This window comes from Pinus tabuliformis, chromosome J, assembly GCF_031772625.1.
Source record: "Pinus tabuliformis cultivar Carrire ecotype Pingquan chromosome J, CPIR1, whole genome shotgun sequence".
NCBI lineage: Eukaryota > Viridiplantae > Streptophyta > Pinopsida > Pinales > Pinaceae > Pinus > Pinus tabuliformis.
This window is the reverse complement of record NC_142295.1, coordinates 1,427,165,134-1,427,189,996: the sequence shown is the minus strand read 5'-3', so window position 1 is coordinate 1,427,189,996 and position 24,863 is coordinate 1,427,165,134. Positions and strand designations below refer to the sequence as shown.

General features: G+C 35.0%; 1 pseudogene; it reads left to right on the top strand.

The window, feature by feature from the left end:
• The first annotated feature begins 10,608 nt into the window (after positions 1 to 10,608).
• The window catches only part of LOC149232709 (uncharacterized), a 173,252-nt pseudogene continuing 158,997 nt past the window's right edge, over positions 10,609 to 24,863 (top strand).

The following is a 24,863-nucleotide window of genomic DNA, read 5'->3' as shown; positions in this document are numbered from 1 at the left end:
AATACTATGGGTGATTACCATGGGAATAACTCCTGGTTTTCTATTTTCCATGGTTAGGATTATGTTTGTGACTTTCATTCATTAAAACTACATATGTACTTGACTCTTATTTACACTAGTCATGTATACTTTTCAAACTTCACACTTTCATGTTTTCTCAAAGTAAACATGTGGCAAGATTGTCAATACAGTTCCTCATCTTTGCAATACATGTACCAATACTCATGTCATTTGGAGTAGTTTCATAATCATCATATTATAACCAGGTTTGCATCAAGGACATATTTGCACATATGACCTATTTTATAACCAATGACTCTATGATCCCATGTTTACGTCAATCACCCAAAATGGTGTTACATACATGATATGACTTGATCCCAATAACCCATATATGACTAAATTTTACAATGCTTGCAATATGGGGCTTTTCATGACCCGTATATCAAAATACATATATGAGATTAAACCATGGTATCCATAGATACTCTCTATAACAACAATGGATATATATATATGAAGACTATTTACAACACTAATAATGCATAGAATTGGTTAGTAATCATAAGAGTGTCTATGATCATCAACAACGATAATTTCATATCATTTATTCCCTTCATCAATAACAACAATAATGTGGCATCATCAATAGCTTCAACATATATAAACCAAGGCATATTGACAAAATCATATGGATATCCTTCTAATTAGTAAAAGTGTTGATCAACAATGCAAGAATATATATCAGCAACAATAATATGAACTCATCATAATCAACATCATGCAATAAGGAGTGCCCATAATACCAACAATGAGCCATTATAAGTATAGAAGATGCTCCCCTTGAACATGTGCCATATTTTTATCACTATAGCACGTACGCGTGCACACACACACACATATATATCGTCTTCACCATTGAAGATGTTAGCAAAACATGCATCAAAGAACTAGATCAACAACAACAAAAATATAAGATCATGATTCAACACATATAAACATTAGATATACAACATCAACAGTCTGCAATAAACCAATGTAAGACCAACATGTCAAAAAGGTACTTATGGAAGCATGAGAAGCTCCCCCTAAGATTATTCCACTTCTTCTTTACCACGGATAAACTTACATCACTGTTTGAGTTATTTCCTTTGTCCTTTTCCAATCTCAATGCCAATTTCCATAGTTAATAATAAACCATAAGTGATTCCCAATGTAATGCTTCCCCCCTCCATTCAGCTTCGAATACGTGTCCCATGACCTTGGTCTTATTTTATTTACATATAAACTTAACCCATGGCTATTACAAACCCCTGCCCCTTGGGGGGACATCGTCCTTAGTGTTCTATGACACTTATGACCATCCAAAACGTTGAAAACAAAACATACTACTTATTGGAGATTTATAAACAAAGCTAAACGTAGTAATTACAATCTCTCTCACACACACACACATATACCAAAAAATCATTTTCTTCAACCAACAAGTAAAGAAGGATATAATGCTCGCATTTGATCGACCATCTTCCATGTAGCTTCATTGTGCCCAAAGTGCTTCCATTGCACTTTAACTTGCTCTATTTCTATGTTCGGGAGAACGATTTGTTTATGTTTCAATATGCATTGTGGCTATGGTTGGAACTCTTCCTCTGGTTCCACCTGTAGTAAATAACAATCAATCACATGATCAACATCTTGTACATATCTCTTAAGTAATGAAACATGGAAAACATCATGGACTTTGACCAATTGCGGAAAATAAATTATGTAGGCCATTGGTCCAATCATCTCGAGGATCTCAAAAGGCCCGAAATATCGAGGTGCCAACTTTGCACATGACCCAATCCTCAAGGAGATCTTCTTGGGCTTGATTCACAAGTACACATGCTCCCCAACCAGAAACTCCTTGAATTCTCTATGTTTATCTGCATAAATCTTCTTCATGTCATGTGCTACCTTCAAATTATTTGTAATAACTTGCATCTCGAAGGATCTAGGTATGGAAAGGGTGTACACCTAGGTCCAAACCCGGATATGCCCTAGGTCGTATGTTAAATGGCGAGTGTAGAAATTTGATAGATATTGCAACTACCCAAGATTTAAAACTAAAAAACAAGAGACACAATTCTACTCTACTAATCTCCGAAATGGAAATTACAATTTAGAAAAAAATGCATAAACATGGAATAAGCAAAACCACAAATACATAGTGATTTCTAGAGGACCCAAATAGGAAAAAAATCCCTCAAGCCTCTTTTCATTAATAATTTGAATAAAGAAACTATTACAATTACTAGCTCCAGGTCTGAGCTCAACCTGCAAAAGAATAATTGTTCTCTTTGTTCAATGAGAAACTTTGGCCAACACTTAGCCAATTATTTTCTCATGAGGCCTCCTATTTCCTTGCGTAAATCTGAGCAAATTTGAGCTCCTAAACAATAGGGAAGTCCCTATTTCCTTGTTCAATTCCCAAGGGATTGATCTCCTAACTGCATGCAACAACTGCACACTCAACTAGTATACAACCCATGTTACACTAGCCTTCGTATCCTTCACTTCAGCTGAGCAATTCGAATTCTATGCATGTATGAGCTCTTTTGAACTAATTGATCAGTTAACTGACAGATCTCTAAGTTAGACTGTTATCCCACTGCACAACTGGCCTGCAACTGACTCTATAAATAGTTAGAGGTTATTTAACTAAATACAATTGAAAATAATTGAATTATATTGCTAAAATTTAACAATCACACATGCATGAAAACTGCAAACCCACTAACTCGAATTTACAGAGCTAACTGAGTGACAAGAGCCATGTCACACTAGTTAACTTCCTCCAAGTTCTCTTGCCGATGTGGAAATTCGATTTACTCAATTTGATTAAGGCTAAGGTCAAATTGAGCCTTTCTTGCTACATTTTTTAACATTGGGTCCTACCTCAGATTAACCTCACATTCACTTGAGGACCATTGGCGATCCTGATATGATAGATGATTCCGTAAAAGTGCAAGCCTAAATCTGGTTAAGACCGAATACACTTGCAGAGTAGTGAAGCATTAGTGGACCTCATGTTGTGTTGATGTGGTAATGCCATAGGGGGTAGATAGGGACCATTTGATTCCACATGGAAGAATAAAGATGATGCGGCCTAATTTAAATGGGTAAACTTCTTATGGGTATACATTTCAATCTAGGAGTTAGATTGAGGTGAAATTTATATTACCGGAAATCTCTTAACAAGATGAAGGTAATGGTGGTGTGTTTTTTGAGATTAAAGTCTTTGAGAAAAAGAGGTTGTGTGACTTCATCTTCATATTAGACCTTGGAGATTATGTCAAAGAAAATAGGTAACACCTCCCACAACCCAAGATAAGACAATGAGGTGGGAAGGTATGTTAGAGAGTGGTATCAGAGCTTAGGTTTAACACCAGACATGAAGAGGATCATGTACAAAATTTAATACAATAATTTAATTATTGCATATGATAATTTTCTTTGGATTTATAGTTGATGTGGTTGCTCACCTTGATAGAATGTTGATATGTCATAATTGAATTGGGTTTTCATTATGTGAACAACTTTAGATCAACATGCTTAGTGTTGATAGGCCAAGGTAATAAACTACTATATTCATGTCAATTTTAACTGACAATTGTGTGTGTGTGACAAGAAAGAGAGAGAGATAAGAAGACACAAATTCCAGCAAGAAATAGAGGAATGAGCAATAGAATTGTACAATATAGTACAAATAGATCTCATCATAATCAGGAAGAGCAATCAGTTGGGAAGAGGTCAAAGGAAAATTCTCCTGGTTGGATAGATACTCTTAAGAGATTGAGCCTAGTTGAACTAAGAATTTGTAAGGAGGACATTTAAAATATTGTCTGATCATAAGAAAAGAAAGCACAAGTGAATTCAGTGGTTTTGTAGAGCTTATTAGATATGCAAAGGAAAAAGAAACATGAGCTTGGTGCCAACTATCTAGCCAAGCACAAATCCAAGCAAAGACCATCTGAAATGTTGTCATGTTTTCTTTGTACTTATCTAAAACATTACTCTTGCAACCTGCTACAATTCCAACTCATAGTACATCACTTATCTCTGCACTATTATTGGTGCTTACTACTCCATTTTTTCTTCATATTCCTTCATGGTTGTAATCTCCCCTCTTCTACAATTGCAAAATGTTTTCCAAAACTAATTTTTATATATTTTTTTCATTCATATCCTTTTGTATACTACTTATTTCTTCTTAGATCTACTTTTGAACCATCTCCACCTCAACCTTCTTTTCCAAAATATTCACTTTGCAATCTTCTTCAAATTTTCCTAACTAGTCCATGATTGCATTAGTTTAGACATTTCCATCTTCTTTGCTCCTTTCCTAACTAGTCCAACATTTGCATTAGTTTAGGTCACACCTTCAATAACTACATTTTTATGAACACATCAACTTTGTGTTCATCTTTTATATCCTCATCTTCTAGTGTATTATATAGCTCATTGCTAAATTTTCTTCTACAATTTTGTTGCCAATATTCAAACCAACAATTGCACCTTGTTCTTTATTTTTGTTGTCATTATTAATTTCAATAGCTTCTTTTACATTCTCCTCCTGTTTCATTGTACAATCATCAATACATGATCCATAACTACAACACAATTCAAATTCAAATTTTTAAATTCATATATCACAAAAGGGACCTTGACAATAGTGGTTCTCACATCACTATGCTTGGATTTCCAATCTCGCTTGCACACATCTTGCTAAAGGTCCAAGTTTTCTCTCCTCTTTAGGCTTACATTCTTCATATGTCTACTTGAATATGTAGATATTCCTCATCCTCTATTTGATTCATTTGTCATTGCTGTCTCTCATCACCCTATTAATTCAACTCTTTTGGGTTCTTCATTGCTTTAATTTTTGTTGCTTCTCTTCTCTTTTGAGTTCCACTTAATAATTTCTTCCCATGTTCTAATAAAAATTTATATATCTTGAGTAAGCACCATTTCCCACTCTTTTCATTATCTCTAGCCATTCTCTTTGGATTCCTATTGTGTTGAGATTTATCTAAGGATGTCATTTGTGTAAACATCTTATACATTTCTCTTCTCACATGGTCATTATTAGTGCAATGTTTTCCAATCTGTGAGTTTCTCCTTGAACCAATAATACAATCTTTGCAATCTCCTTTTTACCTGCTTCTCAACAACACACTATTACAATCCCTCACAACTTCTAGCCATCAATCTTCTCTCTAACATGAGTTGTTTATGCCTGTATTTTTCTTCTCACGATTCTTATGCTTATCTAACTATCCTTCATTCTTTGTGTTATCCAAATTATGGAAATCCTTTTCCATCAAATTTCTAAACTTTTTCCTTTAAAAATATTCTAAAAAAAAAATAAAATCAATTTTCCTCAACTTTCATTTTTCTCCTATAATGCAAATACATTCTCTTTAACTATTCTCCCAAGAATCCATTTTACTAAAATCATCTTCACGAACAATACACCCATTATAACTTGATTTGATATCTACAATTATGCAAACTAGAATATTCAAAAATAAAAGCAAATACAGCAAACAATAACAAGAAACAATTCTAATTTAAATTTAACAATATAAATACACACAACAATTTTTCCATTATTATTAAAATCATTAATCTTACTTTCACATACCCATGAATCACGTGTCCAACTCTAACATGCGGCATCATTTTTGTGGCCTGAATAGTCAACTAAGATGCAGCATCATTTTTGTGGCCTGAATAGTCAAAATTGAAAGAAGAAAAAGTGTAATGAGATGTAATATTTACAGCACACTCGAACCAAAGTTCAAAAGTAATCGTTGAATTTTTAACTATGATAAATTAAATTTATAATGAATATATTTTTTAATAACTTTGAAAATTAATAAAATTATATTTATCCTAAAAATATAGAATTATTTTCTCTGTCAGGAGAAGTGTATCTTGTAACGTAACTAATTATGCACCACATTTGCACTACCATGAACTTGTTTTTAAAAGATCCAAATCGGTCCATAGCACGTCATAGCCCATGCGCAAAATGTGTTTGTGAAATGGGGATCTTACAATTTCAAGGTACCTTTGCTTCTATTGACTTACCACCATTTTGGCATATCAAATGCCCAAAGATGCATTTGCTTTTTATTTTTCAATTGGTGTGGGTTGTTAGAATTGAGTTTGTCCTATATTATATAGGAGTTGTTTTTAATACAATTTAATTTCTAGTGTTGGAATTAAGTGGAAAATTTTGTGGTGAAATTTTGATTTGTTTTATTTAAACTAGTTTTTTGATTGTATATATAGATTCAACACGCTGAAAAGCCCCTAAGTCACTTATATTCTGTAGGTGTTTTCCCGTAGAAAAAAGTCGTAATTTTATTCATATTGATAAAATTACATTTTGTAGATGCTTGAAGTATATGCAGATGGTTGTTCCTGTAATGACAGGCAACAAACAGAGAGAAAAACACAGAATAGCAGATGGTTGTTCCTGTAATGACAGGAAAGCAACAAAAATAACAATATAGAAAAAAAATAAGTTCCAACAAGCCTAAACTTTTATGCCCTTCTTCTTCTCCACCCGTCGTCAACCGCCAGTGTCAGGGGTGCGTGTAATAATTGCTAGCTAATTTTCCATTGGGATCAATGGAAGTTCTTTGTCGGATTCTGAGCCCTCTAATCCATGAGTTTGTTTGATGCCACTTACTTCCATTTGTGGCTCTTGTTGCAGATCTAAAATGTGTGGCCCCAAGTGAGTAATTGGGGCGTTCTCTTGCTGTTTGTATTTTTGTCTCATTTGAGTATCAGGTTCAGTTTGATTCTTTGTAGGATTCACGTTTATGTCTTCTTCTTCCAAAGGGTCTGTATGCTGCCACCCTCTAGGCTTTTTTTGTTGTTTCTTGGTTCTCCTGGGGTCCTTTCGAGTAAATGGGCAGTCATATTGTAGGTGCCCTGTTTGCATACAGCCCCTGATCGGAACGCTGTGTTCTCATAGTCGAGTTGTTGTATCCATTGAGAATTATTGAAGTTCAAGGTGATATGATCAGGTAGCCCCTGACTCAGATCCACTTCTACAAATATTCTGGCAAATGTAAATATTCCCTATAGCTCTGTCTTCGTCCATTTTTAGGAATTTCCCCAGAGAGTTCCCAATGGAAATTAGTACTTTGTGATGCCAAAAATGTAGAGGGAGACCATGTAGCCTTACCCATACCGGCATAGTTGAGACTTTCATAGTATTGGCGTCGAAATCAGAATACCAGGGGATAATGAAGAGGCCAGCACTGCCCCAGAACCAAGGCCCCTGATTGATAATGTTGTCTCGTTCTTGTTCTGTGTTAAATCTAACTATGAAAAATCCTTTAGGGCATAGGTAAATTTCACAGTTAGCTGTCCATGTTGAAAATATCCATTGGTGCAGGGCATCTGATTTTGGCCAGAAACCATTAAATCTACAAATAACTGCATTTTTGGATAGATCTGTGTGTAGACTAGTTACCTTTGGCTCAGATACTAGTAGCGTTGGTGATTCTGGCTTTTGTTCAACAATGTAGGGTCCCGGTAGCTCTGGTGGTGGTGCTGCTTTATTTTTCATTTTTTCCTTTCCTTTCACTGCATCCCGAAAGGAACCTGTATTTTTAGAGCTAGTACCAGTGCTTCCGCCACGCAGTCGGAGATTAAGAATAATGGTTGAATCGTTGGCAATGCCGTAGTGCTGGAGTGTTTGGTTGTCCTGCATACTGTATCCAGAATATATAAGGTTTTGATATTGAGCTGGGGTTCCAAGGTGACCCTGGATCTTCTTTTTTAACGCATGGATGCTCATCCCCTTACTGAGCCGCATGCAAGAGTGTTTGCCCCCAATCGATTTGATGAAAATCTGGATCAGATCTGCGCCCATGCAGAGTAGGCCCCGATTCACTGGTTTGTAAGCCAGATCTGGCGAAAAGATGGCAGATCTAGGGTTCATATATCTTCCCACTGTGGAAGAGAAATGTCCGCCTCCAACCAACAATTTTCCAGGTGCTGCCTTAGCAGATCCGATGTGTAATCTGGCAAATCCAAAGCATTCAACAGTGATGTCGTGCGATCTGTTTGATCCAGACCCAGTAACACACCGTTGCCCCTTCTGTTGCCCAACCGCCCTGAAGATCTGAAGAATCGGGTCTTGACAGTTTTCCTCAACTATCTTTCGGTACTCGCAGACGGCCAAAATGGTATGTCTGGTATCCGTGGGGAGGCCCCAGATCTGGCCATCCGCTTGGTAGTTCTCATCTTCCCATATGCCCATGCGGTCATATTTTGGACCTACTGCGAGATCCCTGCTCTGGGCACTTTGCATCCAACCCGCCGAACAGTGGCAGGGGTTTTCATTCTTGCCATGGATCTTGCTCAGGGGGATCGGCGTACAGAGTGCCGCTGCCCTGTCCAGGAGGTCAGTTGCGGGAGCAAAAGCGGATTCCGCAGCGAAGAAAACCTTCCGTGTGCCGCATTGCTGATAAATTCCATAGAAAGTCTGTGCATGCTCGTTTTGGAAACGTGGAGCCTTAGCTTCCAGCAGATTCTGGGGTGATCCAACCCCTGTGTATGCGGCCGCGTTGAAAACCCTAGTGAGAGGTGCCATTGCAGATCCGAGATCAAACCACCACCCACCTCCTAGAGGCTAGACGAAAAATCTATTCTGTAGGTGTTACCCATGAAACTTGTGAATTTAATGAAATTCTTGTCAGATTTTATAGAAATTAAACAGGAAAAGTCATTCAAAAAATCACACTAAAAACAACTCGTATTATATATACCATCAAAAAATAAACAATATCATATTATATGTATTTGCTTTTATTTTCCCTACAATTTTACTGAGAGTGAAATGTTTGTTTCTTAGGAATAATTTCAAAAGTTGAGTGATATTATTTATATATAGAGTTGTTTTTATTCTTCTTACAATTTCACTGAGATTGAATTTTTTTTTTTTGAAATAATTTTTATATGAAAGATTGACATTTTTGTTTTTTGGAAATATATATACATATATATATATATATATATATATTAATTAGTTTTTATTCTTTACAATTTTAATCTAGATTGAAATGTTTGTTTTTGAGAGTAATTTCTTTATGAAAAATTGACATATTTATTTTTTAAAATAATTTTTACATGAAAGTTAACCAACTCATTTATACCTGATTTTCCATAAAAATAGCTAATTTTAATATCCAATGAACCACATTTTTTTATGATGGTCATGATGGTTAACGTCCACTCACCCCAAATTTTGGTTTATGGACCTAAAGAAATGAATTATTTAGTTTGATTTATGATTTTATTCCTATGCTCAAAAAGTTTGGAGAGAAGCCTCCCGAGCTCACTATAATTTTGACATCGTAAAAGGCTAGGAAGGTCAGTGTTGCAAAATAGAGATCTAATGTGGTTGTATGCTGGGTACTCTAAGAGGAAGTGATTTTCATCCTCGATGTTCATATTCTCACACAGATGGCAGATCCTTTCCATTCATGGTGTTTTAGGAACTGCCCAACTAGGTGTTTCACTATGGAGCTCATGAGTGTTCGTTCTAATCTTGGCTATATTAATTTTCTTCTTTGAGCTAGTTAAAACATAGAGATACTTTTGATCTTCTAGGGTGGGGTTGATGACCTCCTTATAATATCTTAATTTTCTTTTAGCTCCTAAATCTTTCTCACACCACATTTTTTCTTTGAACTTAGAAGTAACAATATTTTTAATGTTATTAGTGTTTTGCAATGCAACATTCTCGTCCATCTCCCAATAGTTTAACTAAGCTCTCGTGTTTTTATACCAATCTTATTTAAGCCTTAGGTAGGTTTGACTAGAATTTAAAACTATGACATGTAAACCAAAAAATTATAATGTTAAAATTTTATTTTAAAACAAAATTAATTTATAAAAGTCTAACTTCCGTGTTAGACACTTTATGGGAATTTAAGATCAATTCTATCACATGTATAGAAATTATAATATTTTTGAAAGATATATTTATTTTGACTTTTTAAAAATAAATTACGTCACAATCTCAAATCCTGTGACACAAATAATTCAGGTTACGTATTAACAAAAACTCATAATCAATCATTTGACCGACCATAACTGAGGTTAGGTTTTAAGACAGACATACATGTATTAACAAAAACTCATATCTGGATTCTGGATCAAGGTAGTGAGCGAACGCTTTTTAATACGTGTTGAATTTTTAGAGAGTAGGCACATGTTTTTTAAACAAAACGTGCTTCTAATGATACGATAAAGAGTTGGGACATCAATTTGATTTATTTGCACATATTATCTCAAATCCACGCGGTTTGCTTTCCCGTATTCCCTCGCGTGATCAACGGCGCAAGTTAGTGGCCTGTGCTACCGCTATAAATCTTAAATTCACTTCCCTCACCTTTGCACTGTCCACACACAAACAAATAGTCGGGATTCCCATCTTTGCAAATTCTGCATCGACATTCATTGAACACAGATTCACAAACAAATCGAATCAACGAGTGACGCAGCCATATCCCAAAAGGCTTCGAATTCTTCTGTAACATGGGTGCTAAGTGCAGTTCTAGTTGCTTCGGTCTGCCATGGAAGCCGAGGCGAGCGAAATGGGATGTAAGTCGGAATCTGTGTGGTCGAGGTTCAAAGGGCGTTTAAAACAGAAAAACAAAAACCAGTCTTCCAAGCCAGTCGCTTTTTCAAATTACGCTGTCCAGATTTCTCCTGTTTGCCTTATCAGCGGGAAATCGAATGCTTTGGTGAATATTGTGTCGATTTCTCGAGACGGAGAATTCGTTCCTGTAATTCTGTCACCAGTTGGGAAATCAATGTCCAATGAGAGGCAGCCCACCAAGCAGAAGACTCAATTGAGATTCGATGCAGCAGAGATTAAGGTCAAGTCACGGGATCCCAATATTTCAGTGAAGTCAAGCAATGGACCCAAGGTTTCACAAGACCCTCTCCAAAGAAGTCGTACAAAAGATACCAAAATGCCAGTAATGGAGCAGACTAGAGCACAAGATCAGATCCTGCAGAAAAAGAAAGTAGCACACTCGATTCCGGTACCAAACGAGCACTTATCTAAGGCCAGTGGCACCTCCGTTACAGTGGATTCTAAGAGAAGTATGTTAGAAACCATGAATAATTCCAACTACCTGCCACTAAAATTCAACAGAAACAGTAAATGCTGAATCTAGAAAGCCGCTGCTATATTTAATGAAGTCGGCGGATACATTGACAATGGGGAAACTTCTCCAGCAAGCCACCGACTCTAATAATCTCCAGAAACTTCTGTAGCATGTATATATATCTGTTTGATCTGTGAATGAAGCAAGCGTTCAGCTGTCTTGAATGTGTTTCTTGTTCTGTGTTGTGCTTGAGTGCTATGCGCCTCTGATCCTTTACATGGTATCAGAGCCAATTGTGAGCGCAGTAAGTATTGGTGAGCTGTGAGCGAAGGTTGAGCGCTGAGTATGTGAGCCTGCTGTGTGAGCGCATTAAGTATTGGTGAGCTGTGAGCGAAGGTTGAGCGCTGAGTATGTGAGCCTGCTGTGTGGTTTGAGTTGAGTGAAGAGCGCTGAGTATGTGAGCCTGCTGTGTGGTTTGAGTTGAGTGAAGAGCGCTGAGTATGTGAGCCTGCTGTGTGGTTTGAGTTGAGTGAAGAGCACTGAATCAAGCTGCCATTTTTGAAAGAACGCTGCAGATACTGGTATTGGTGTGGCTGCTGGGAGCTCTCTCTGTATTGGTGTGGTAAGCATGCCTGAAAAACTCTGAGTAAGTCGGATTTGTAAAAGTTCCATGCATTCTGTTAGCATGCGATTTGCAGTGATATTTTGCTCTCGATATAAATAAATTTTGTGCCAGTTAATCTTCATATATATGACATATATGGATCTGCTAAGTCGTAAGGCAAACTTGAAAACTATTTGATGGTATTTGAACGATTTAGATCATTATGGTTCAAAACTTCTTGTAAATATGTTGGGATAAACTGTCCAGCCAGCTAAATATCTGAAATCTGTTATGTTTATGCTCAATTAATTGGCGATTCTGTTAATGATGTTTCAAAAGCTGAAGATGGGTATAACAGTGTGGACCTGTTTTTGATTTGAAGTGGTATTCCAGTAAAAAAAACAGAAAAAAAGAGAGGAAAACAGCATCTGGTTGATTATGATCAATTTGTCTTTGTTGGCTTTGCTTTGAATCATTAGTGGATGTGATAAACAAATAAGGAAATATTGAAGTTGTGAAAGATAGAAAAAATTTGGTGATTGGAGAAAGTTTGTCATCATGGCAAATTTGTTGCTTGATAATTATATGAATGAATCCACCAAACTTGATGGAGAAAATTATGTGAATTGGAAATTTAAGTTAATGACTATTTTAGAAGGAAATAGTTTGTGGTCCATTGTGAGTGGGGATGAGCCCAAACCCACTGTTGCAGGTTCTATTCCAGATTGGGAGAGAAGGGAGACAAGAGCAAAGGTGCTGCTGCGTATGTCCGTAAAGGACAACATTATTCCTCACATCAGAGATTGCAAGACATCAAAAGAAACATGGGATATGTTGAAGGGTTTGTATGAGACAGCAAATACAAACCGAATCTTGTTTTTGAAGACTAAGCTTTTATCTCTAAAAATGGAAGCAAATGAAAATATAAGCAATTTTATATCTCGTGTCAAAGATTTAAGTGATAAGTTAGGAGATATTGGTGAAAAGGTGTCTAATACTGACTTAGTCACCATCATATTAAATGGCTTAGTGCAAGATTATCACATTTTTGTTTCAAGTCTTGCAGCTAGAGAGAAACCCCCTTCATTTGATGAATTGACAGGAATTCTTCTACAAGAGGAGGAGAGGATGAAGAATTTTTTGGGCTCTAGCAGTTCAGATTTGGCATTGGTGGCCAAGGGCAAATATCCATACAGAGGCAAACCTTGGGACAAGAACAAAGGAGGCAAGTTTCAAGCAAAGCAAAGAGGTATGATACAGTCTAAATTTCCAAAGAAAAATGATGAGTGTTATTATTGTGGCAAACCTGGGCATCATTCTAAAGATTGCTATAAAAGGAAATATAATGAGACTAGGCAAAGAAACAGAAGGCATAATGGAAATTTTGTGGACAAAGATATCAATGATGGATTTAAAAATCTTAAATTGTTTGTTTCTGATGCTGCATTGTCTGTGGATAATGATGATAAGAATGCTTGGTTCATTGATTCGGGTGCATCACTCCATATGTCTTGTAATAAGGAGTGGTTTGATGAATATCATGAAAATATTGATGGAACATATGTTTGCCTAGGAGATAACAGAGCACTTAAAGTTCAAGGTTATGGAGTAATAGGTGTGAATTTGTCTAATGGGCAAGAGAAACAGATTCATAATGTGATGTATGTCCCTGATATTAAAAAGAATTTAATTTCTGTTTCTACTATTACTGACCAAGATTTGAAGGTGGAATTTGTTAAATCACAGTGTGTAGTGAAAGACATTCAAGATAAGTACAAGGTTATTGCCACAGGAACCAGAGTTGGAGGTTTGTATAAGTTGGATGTGACCAGGAAAAGTCATCAAGCATTAGCATCTACAGCAATATCAACAGAAGATTTATGGCATCAAAGGTATGGACATCTAAATCACAAAGATTTAATGCTTCTGCAAAAGAACACTATGGTTGAAGGTCTTCCTGTCTTGAAAAATGATCATGTTGAATGTGAGGCATGTGTACTTGGCAAGCAACATAGGGAGGAATTTCCTATACATAAAGAAAAAAGGCAAAGGGAAATACTTGAATTAATTCATACTGATGTATGTGGACCTATGCAAACTAGATCTATTGGTGGAGCATGGTATTTTCTTATTTTTGTGGATGATAGATCTAGATATACATGGGTTTATTTCATAAGAAAGAAGAGTGATGTTTTTGAGTATTTTAAAGAATTTAAGAATATGGTAGAAAAACAAACTGGTAATTATATCAAAATCTTGAGATCTGATCAAGGGGGAGAATTCAAATCAAGAGAATTTAATCAATATTGTAAAAGCAATGGGATTCAACAACAATTTACAGTGCCACATACACCTCAGCAAAATGGAGTTGCTGAGAGGAAAAACAGAACACTAGTTGAATGTGCACGTAGTATGCTTCAAGGTAAAAATATCTCTAATGTTTTTTGGGCTGAAGCCGTTAATACTGCTGTTTATTTGAAAAATAGGAGTCCAACTAAAAGTTTAGAGCTTAAAACACCTTTTGAAGCATTTTTTGGGTACAAACCAAAAGTAAGCCATTTAAGAGTTTTTGGTTGCAAGGCATTTGCTCACATTCCAAAAGATGAAAGAAGAAAACTTGATGCAAAGGCAATTAAGTGCATATTTATTGGCTATTGTGATAATCAGAAAGCATATAAGTTGTTTGATCCCAGTACTCATAGACTACTTGCAAGTAGGGATGTGGTGTTTCATGAGAATGTAAATGAAGGTGATAAAATAAATAATAGTGTATGGCATAATACTGATGATTATGTCAAATTAGATACAAGTGTTGAACAAGAACAGGAACAAGCACAGGAACAGGTACAAGATCAAGAACAAGTAGGATCAAGCAGTCATGACACTCCAAAGAGAGGAGAGGAGACTCTGCAAAGCCAAAAGAAAGATGAAAGCAGTAAAACTCCAAGAAGGTCATCACGTCAAAGTCAGGTACCTGTAAGGTATAAAGATTATGCATTAATGTCTCATGTTATGAATGTTGTAGAACCTTCAAGCTATGATGAAGCTAAAGAATATGAAGAATGGAGAAATGCAATGAATGAAGAATATAACTCTATAATGAAGAATGACACATGGGAATTAACAGAATTGCCTAAAAACAAAGTTCCCGTAGGATGCAAATGGCTTTATAAATTTAAATTTAATGCTGATGGAAGTATTGATAAATATAAAGCTAGATTGGTTGCCAAAGGATATTCACAAAAGGAGGGAATTGATTATGAAGATACTTTTGCACCTGTAGCTAAGATGAATACAATTAGAATTATGATTGCATTAGCTACAAAATATAATTGGAAAATGCACCAATTAGATGTCAAATCTGCATTTTTGAATGGTGAGTTAAAAGAAGAAGTTTATTTAGTTCAACCTGAAGGGTTTGTAAAACAGGGACAGGAGCATCTGGTTTGCAGGTTAAAGAAAGCTTTATATGGCTTGAAACAAGCACCAAGATCATGGTATGTGAAAATTGATTCTTTCTTTTATGAGAAAGGTTTTATAAGAAGCAAGAATGATCCTAATTTATACATCAAGGAAGATGAAGACAAGAATGTTGCTTTGATATCTGTATATGTTGATGATCTAATCATAACAGGAAATGCATGCAAGTTGATTGAAGAAATTAAAAATCAATTGTCACATGTATTTGAGATGAAGGATCTTGGTGAATTGCATTATTGTTTAGGTCTTGAAGTTTGGAGGGAGCCTGGTAAGACATTGATCACACAAAGCAAATATACAAGGGAAATACTTAAAAGATTCAATATGATTGAATGCAAGGCAACATCTACTCCTTTAGAACAGAATGTCAAATTGTGCAGTGATGATGGAACCAAAGAGGTGAATGGAACTATGTACCGTCAATTGGTGGGAAGTTTGAACTATCTCACCACTACCAGACCAGATATAGCATATTCTGTCAGCATACTTAGTCAGTTCATGACTAAGCCTTGTGAAAGCCATTGGAAAGCAGCAAAGAAAGTCCTTCGATATCTGAAAGGAACACTTAATTTTGGTATTATGTATACTGATGAATTTGATGTTGAATTGGCAGGTTATTCTGATTCTGACTGGGCTGGAAATCCAGATGATAGAAAATCCACTACTGGATACGTGTTCAATATTGGTTCAGGACCAATATCATGGAGCAGTAAGAAACAACCAACTGTTTCATTGTCATCTACTGAAGCTGAATATAAAGCATTATGCAGTGCAACCTGTGAAGCAATATGGCTTAGGAGGATCCTTGAAGATGTTGGAGAAACACAACAAGCACCTACAGTAATCAGATGTGACAATCAAAGCACTATCAAATTGGCAAACAATCCTATATATCATGCAAGGACAAAACACATTGAGACACAACATCATTTTGTAAGAGAAAAACTGCAATCAAAAGAAATTGACTTATCATATTGTAATACAAATGAAAATGTGGCTGACATATTCACCAAGCCTCTTGGAAAGGCTAAATTTGAAATGTGTAGAAATATGTTGTACATTGTAGAAAATCCAAATTTTGTAAGCCTAGCTGAGACTTAGACCAGCAGGCATGACAATTAAGAGTATAGTGTCTTGTTTATTGTATGTAGTTGAAATTAAGGGGGAGTGTTAGAAACCATGAATAATTCCAACTACCTGCCACTAAAATTCAACAGAAACAGTAAATGCTGAATCTAGAAAGCCGCTGCTATATTTAATGAAGTCGGCGGATACATTGACAATGGGGAAACTTCTCCAGCAAGCCACCGACTCTAATGATCTCCAGAAACTTCTGTAGCATGTATATATATCTGTTTGATCTGTGAATGAAGCAAGCGTTCAGATGTCTTGAATGTGTTTCTTGTTCTGTGTTGTGCTTGAGTGCTGTGCGCATCTGATCCTTTACAAAGTAAACTGTCGAAATTTGTTAATTTTCCCAGGAAAGTGAGTTCTAATGCTACCAAAAGTAAGGGGATCAAATCCACTACCCTCTCACAGCTTCTGCGCCCAGGCGTGAATAGAACTACAGGAAATTTCCAGCCTGAGAGGATTAATAGGGGGCAGAGGGTGTAGGATATAGTATGGCTATAAATTTATGTATCTTAATTATAATTATGGCATGCTTGGTAGTGTTCTCAAACAGGCTTTTAGCCGTTTTATGTACTTCCATAGGGTGGTATTTACTTCCCACCTTGCTGGAAAAAAAAAGGAACAACCCGTCAGCAGCAGCAGCAGCAGTTGGACGCGTTAACAGAGGCAGATCACATTAGATGTTAAAACGCATTAGATAGAAAATAAAAAAAATGCGTTTTTAAATATATAAACCATTTTAATCTGATTGAAAAATTCAGTGTTTATGTATCTAAATTTTATAATTTTAGTAAGAAATTTTGATTATTCAAATATCAATTTGGAAAAAAAATGAAAATTTACTCTATCTATTAAAACCAATATAATTTATCAGTTAAATGTAATAAAATAATATTAATAATATTTTAAAATTTAATAAATAATTTATAAATACTATTATTAAACATAATATAATAATATTTTAAAATTTAATAAAATCAAATAATTAACTTCGCTTTTATCTATTACTCATTAAATTTCAAAACTACAATCACGGCATTGCTAAGGATGAACGCTTTACGGTGGAAGAGATCAGCGAGTAAGGCAAAGGTGGAAGGCGGGTCTTCAGACAAAAATATGGATGAATTCGTAACGGAGATTGCTGCCAAGGCATTGTCCATGTCTCGTTCACATGTTGTGATGTGATGGGAATGTATCGCTTCTCCGATAACGCGGTAATAAACTATGAATGCTGCCCGGATGAACGTTGGGTTGAAGTCAGGTTTTATGTTGAACCTTCTATCAAAATAGGTGCCCACTCAATCTCTGCTTTATATTTGTCGTGTTAAACTGGTGGTATTAATATCACTGGTGTATTATGTGATGTTAAACTGATGGTGTTGTTTATGAATCTGATTGGAAATAATGTGTTAAATTAGCAAGTACACTAAAATGGTGTTAACCTTTTCTATCTTACATTCACATATGTCATAGTATTTAATTACAAGGACTTACACTATAAATTTGTTGTGCAAATATTCAATTTAAATATTGTTTTTTTATTATTGAAACCAATAAAGCTTAGTTTTAAATTTATATAAACATTTACTCGGTAAATTATTAAAAAAAAAATTCTTTTAAATTATGGTCATTTCAAATGAATAAATAAATTCTCAGTTTTAAATTTATATAAACATTTACTCGGTAAATTATTAAAAAAAAAAAAAACTTCTTTTAAATTATGGTCATTTCAAATGAATAAATGAATTCTCATTTAAAAGTCATATATTTTTAATATGAAAAAATATCTATTTTATGAATGGATAAGGAGAACTATTTTTTTCTTTGATGTATTGGATTTGATGAAATTGAAAAAAGTAATTTTATTTTGACTTATTTCAAAGTTTGTTAGAACAATTTGATTTTGACTTATTTTAAAGTTTATTAAAAAAAAAATATTTAGGAAAACATGTAAAAAAAAGTAATTTTGTAATTTTTTCAAAGAAATAACTAAATTATGATTTTTTAGAAGTAAAAAAATAAAATGTGTATTACAAAATTATTATTGAAAAGCAATTAAATATAATAAATTTTTAATTTATTAAAATTATAAAAGTCAATTTGAAATGAAATTTAGTTATTTAATTGGAATTTTTTTTATAGGTATTAATAAATTCATTATAAAATTGTTTAATGGATATAATTGCCATTAGGAGGTTTTATCACTAAGTTTGGGTCTTTTGGGTGTGATTTTTGGTGCCTCGAATCTAGATAAATCTGTTATGAAAACTGGTTTAAAGGAAAGATTTGTTGCTATGCAAGTTCACAAATGTGTCTTATCTATGGTTTAGAACCTTAGTTTTTTCTATTCAGACAATCTTTAAATTTACGACAAAATGAATTCTGTGTCAGTGTTTTGGGTGTGGTTTTTGGTGCTGGAATCCAGATAAATCTGTTGTGTTTTGGGTGTGGTTTTTGGTGCTGGAATCCAGATAAATCTGTTGTCTCAGCCCATTTTGAAAACTGGAATGTCAAGAATTATATATTACGTGTCACTGAAGGCTTCCACCTTGCTTTTGGCGGTTATGTTTACTGCTCCACGGGTGTTTTTGAGTCTTTGGATTCTGGTATGTCTTTCCAGAAGGTTGCTGTGTCAAACGAAACCAAGCCCATCCTAAAACATTTTGAAACAAATTCAGAGAAAAAATACACTGTTGCTAGACAACGATAGACGTTAACACAAATAAGTCCTCCGTGAACTTTCTATCAATTATCCAGCCAATCTGCTAAGCCTCTTGGCAAACTGTTCGCGGTTAAGCTGATTCACTTTATCTGGACATGCCTTTTTATTGCTTCTAATAATTTGACAGAAAACTTTCATTGAATATATGTTGGTGTTTCCAAGTATTTTCCCTAATCATTCATATTTGACCTCTAGATGGTTTCAACCATAGTTACCAAATTCGGTCGAATTGGAAGAAAAAATTCGAAAATACGGTGGTTCGATTCAATTCCTGAATTAATTCGCCCATCAATGGTTCGGTACGGCATATTTAGTTTACAAGAAAGAGCTTAGTTTACAAGAAAGAGCAGCAGTTTTCCGCATGCCCATTCGCTGTTCATAAACCCTTTGGCATCCATGAAATTGGATACGGTTAAATGTTAAAATTGTATACAACTTTCCATTAAAGCACTACTTTCCATTAAAGCACTTTGGATTTAGCGTATTGTGTTTAGAGACACAGGGGAGCCCGTTTCCAGTCAGAACTACAGATTTATTATCATACCATCAACCGCTCTTCAAAATTCCTTTTGGATCGATGAGATGGCAGCGTACCTCTTAATGTTTGTAACGCTGGTTGTATAAGGCTGTTTGACTTTTTATACAATGGATTTTTGCATCCTAAATTTTTTAGGAAGGTTGTTAATAAAATCTATAAAGACTTAAGGTTTAGGATTTGTAAATTGAATTTTGTTAATAAAATCGGATGGTAACTAGAAGTCACAGAATAGATTATTAATTCTTAAAAAAAATAATAAAATTTAAATATAAATATAAAATAAATATATTCATTAAATTTAATGGTGATATATTCATACAATTTAAATAAAAATATAAAATTATTTGAATGAAAATTAATTAATTAATTAATTAAAAAAAATATTGAAAATTTAAGTAAATATTAAATTTTAAAGTTTTCTAAAATATAGAATAATAGGTAATAAATGTTGTTGATTATTACTATTTAGAATTTTATTTGATTGGATAAATAAATTGATAATAAATGTTTTTGAGATTTTCAATATTATATTGCAAATTTAGTAATTTTAAAATATTGGTAAAACAATATGTTTAAGTATTTGTTAAAAACAAGATGTTTTTTTACGGTATTTAAAGCATTCGATTTTTTTCAAATCCGAATCCCAATTCGAATTCAAACTAGGTAACTATGATTTCAACTCAACTTTATTACTCCATTGGATTTGGTGTTAAAAAAACATGCTTAGTGTGTTTTTTTTTTTAAGTTCCAGATCCCTCGCTCATTAAGCTGTCAGCACATCATATACTACTTTCGAAAAAACTAGTGCTAACTGGTATTCATTAAAACTAAATTTTTATTTAAAATATCAATTGCAGAACTTTTCATGTGAACGTATTTTTTTTTTTCAACCTCGGATGGAAACGATCTTTCGTTCAAATCTAAAATTGTTGCTCGGTTGGAAACAATCTTTTCTTTCACATTAAAAATTAATATTGAGTTGGCAACAATAATTTCTTTCAAATTGAAAATTTACAGTTGTAAACCCAGTGTTTCAATTACTTCCAAACTTTTTTGAAAATAACACAGGATTCAGTGTCTAGACAACGAGAAGGGGGATTATAACCTTTTTTATTTCTTGATTTTTGGCAAACTGCAAATCTGTCTGAAATATTTCATTGGATCCATTTCTAGGGTATACGTGCTGCCCTTAACTACTGCCCTAGATTTGAAACATTTTATTTAGTTTCTTCCTGCTATTTGGATTGTGGCGGGGTACTTTCATCTGCTATCTTTCTTCTCTCGAAAGATTTTACAGAAGCACCTATTTTATTCTTGAAGGCAGGGAGGGAAAAATGCCAGGTTCAAAGGGGCTCACAATAAAAACGATACCTTCCTTGGGAATTTTGACAGTGCTTATGTTGTTTCTTATTGCCATGACAATAAAAGAATAAGAAAAGACAATGGTATTGCTTATTTTGTTAAACATCTTATATACAGATTTTGAAAGGGTATGATGTCTATTTGAAATTTAGGAGTATTTAAATTATTTTCAAGCTAAGGAAAGATGGAAACCCTTTGATTCAGTGAGGACTTTGACCCTTTGATTCAGTGAGGACTTTGAATCTTAATGCCTCCAATCTTAATGCCTCCAATCATCAGAAATATCTCTCTAAAAAACTGGTGAATAACTCTAAGGATTCTACTTATTGTATTGTAGCCTGTGGATAGTGCTAAATAGAATTTTTGAAAATTCAATAGTAGTTGCCCTCTAATGAAAGGAACTTCAATATGTTATTCCTTGTTATTAACGAATTTTTATAATATTTGTCAGGATGAACTGAACACTAACAATAAAAAAGAATTAAATCTTTACCTCATGGCATTGTACAAGAAACTTCAAATCTAGAGCTCAAACCCTTTTGGAGAAATTCAAGATAAAGGTAAATGTTAAAAATCAGAATGTGAGATTTTTTGTGAGTTGAAGTACACTGAGATATCCATATTTTAATTATAAAAATTTGCTTCAATCAGTTATCTTTCTACCCTAGCTCTCACTTGTGTTGCATCTCTTTATACAAATATCTTATCCATATTTTAATTATAAAAATTTGCTTCAATCAGTTATCTTTCTACCCTAGCTCTCACTTGTGTTGCATCTCTTTATACAAATATCTCATGGAGCTGCAATACTTTGCGAGTCATAAAATTTGTTTCTACCGTAGCTCTCACTACATCTCTTTATACAAACATCTAATGGAGCTGCAATACTTTGCGAGTCATAAAGTTTGTTTGTGATGATATGTTTTAATGTTTCACAATTCTTCTATACGTGTGGTTATTTACAACACACCCAACATTCATAACAGAACGTGTGATTATTTACAACACACTCAACATTCATACACATAAGTAGAAGGAGAGTATTTATGTGTAAGAAAGTCCCAATACAGGGACATGACATGTCTTGTGTATGGTTTTGTGCCAACCAGGATTCTAGAAGCTTATGTGGAGTTTAAATTCTCTGAAGAGTAGAGTAATCCAAACTCAACATTCATACACAGAACTAGAAGGAGAGTATTTATGTGTAAGAAAGTCCCAACAAAAGGACATGTCTTGAGTATGGTTTTGTACCAACCAAGATTCTAGAAGCTTATGCGGAATTTAAAATCGGTGAAGAGTAGAATAATCCAAATATGCTTTACAAAATTGAAGAGGAACAGGTGAGCAATTAATTTTTCCTTCTTTCTATGTACAATTTGAGTGGCCATGAACACAATTGATCTACAGTTTGAGTGGCCTTGAACACTCATTTTATGAGTGGCCTTGAACACAATTGGTCCCTTTGAGTGGCCTTAAACACTCATTTTAAGGAAGCTTTCTGCATGTAGAATACTTCATTTTATTGACCACTAAATAAAAAGCTTGATTTTATGGATATTGAACATTAGATCGAGTTCCACATAAAGAAAGGCTCTTCTTTTTTTTCATTTTTTAATGAAAGGGCTAGATACCTTGCTTTAATCATGTATTTCAATAAATTTGGAACAATACCCTTGTTCATTTTCTTCATCTCTTAATGAAAAGGCTAAATACCTTGCTTTAATATTGTATTTCAATAAATCTAGAACAATACCCATGTCTTTTTATTAGTTATTTCTTTTTAAAATTACTTATTGTTATTAAATTGTTGCATTTTGGTTAAATTCAATTTTTTCATTTCATTGAACTAAGATAGGCATCTTATATTATAATTCTATTTATTCAAAATTAATTGATAATGCTATTTATATAAAACTATTCAAATAATTTTATAATTATCGAACTAAAATAGACATTTTATATTATAATTCTATCTAATAAAATTATTTGGTAATTATATTTATATAAAATTATTCAAATAATTTTATATGATAATTATATACTGTAAATTAAATAATAATATAAACATAATTTACATTATATATAGACATTCCAACATTTTGTGATTATATTCCACATGCCCAGCATGTGCCGCCCCGTGCTAACAATGCCGCGTAATGGTTCTACGCCGCCAAGGTTTAAGGTTTAGTTGCCCGAGCTCTTGGCATTCAATGCCGAGCAGGGTGAAGCAATGGGACGGAAGATTGCAGTTAATGCTCGCTTTGTTCGAGGGAATAATGCGAGTCTTCAAGGGGAAGGCGGAGCACTACCAGTTTATTGTTATGGTGAGGCAGGGGGGGTGCATACTCAGAAGGACTCTGGACGGGTGGGCGCTCCACCACCTCACATCGCAGTCTCAGTTTATCGCAGCAGTAACTCAAGCGCATACCTCAAGTGGGAGTGGCTCGCTGAGGGCTATTGGGGTATATTGGAAGCACGGAGTGAAGATTTACACTCAGGCAAAGACTGCTCTGAGGCCGCCAGTCCTGTGTGTGATCTTTGGCAAATTCTGCTCGGTGTTTGTTCTTACCAACTGCAATCCTGTAGCAGTTTCCACGGGGACCTCAAAACCACGAGAACAGTCCTGGAGCGAGAGGAAGGCGTCGGGAAGTCTATGGCCAAACTGCGAGAAAGGCAACCGAGCAGAAGGGGACCTGGGCGAGGTGCATCCTCACGCCCCCCTGCAGCAGATGAGCACCATCACTGCTGCTGCTGTTACTGCTACAGGAGAGCGAGAGCTACACCAATTCCGGCTGGGCAGTTCATGGAGGTTGGCAGCTCAAGTGAAGGAGAGCCACAGCTTCCAGCATTCGGCTCAGTCGTCTTCAACTTGGGCAGCTCGAAGGATAATGCAGCTATCAGTGCTCATATCTCTGTACTCTTTACTAAGGCACCTGAAGGAAATGAAGGAGGAAAGCAACCAGTTTCGGCTGAGCCACTCCCAGAAGGCAGTGGGGAGGAAAGTCCAGTGCTGCAGCCACCAATCGAAGCTGGCACCTCTGGGAAAAAGCTCCAGCAAGCCCCTTCTCATCCTCTGGAGCTGGAACCTCAGAACATTGCAAAGGAGCCTATGGACATGGGGCCAGGAGACCCTGCAAGCCAAGGTTGGAGCTGCTTCATTGTGGAGGAGCCCGAAGATTGATCCCCAGAAGCACACTCCGGCATACTCCTTTCTCCGTCGGCGCCGGTCCATGTCAAAGGTCTCAGCGGGTATTTGGGTTCTCCTCGTTACTGTGTTTGATAATCTTCAGTTCTTAATTTTGTCATACTTATGTCGGTCACATGTCTGGACAAGGTTCACTGTTACTGTTTAGCTGCCTCTGCGCGGGCGTCTCGTTACTGTTTAGTTCAATGCTGTTGCAAGTTCTGGTTTAGTCTTGTCATTTTGGTCTTTTGTTTTATTATGCTCTGGAGGAGTTTCAGTAAGTCCTGTAGGTGCTGCCCCTGCGAGGGAGCATTTTGTGTCATGCTAAGTTTTCCAAGGTGCCATAGCTGGCCCTGGATGGCCTGTTTCTCTGCTTGTAAAGATTACCTGTAAATATTATATAATAGAATAGATAGTTTTCACCGAGAAAAAAAAAACATTTTGTGATTATATTACCTTAATCTCAAACAAAATAAATAATCTATAACTTCATCAAAACTTAAAAAACTAAATAAATAATGTGTAACTTCATCGAAAATTAAAAAACTTTAATATATGAGTGTCGAATCTATTCAACAGAATTATTTTTTAAAATAAATTAAAAAGAGTTTAACTTTAGAGTTTAATTAATTTTAATAATTAAAATTGAGCGAGTG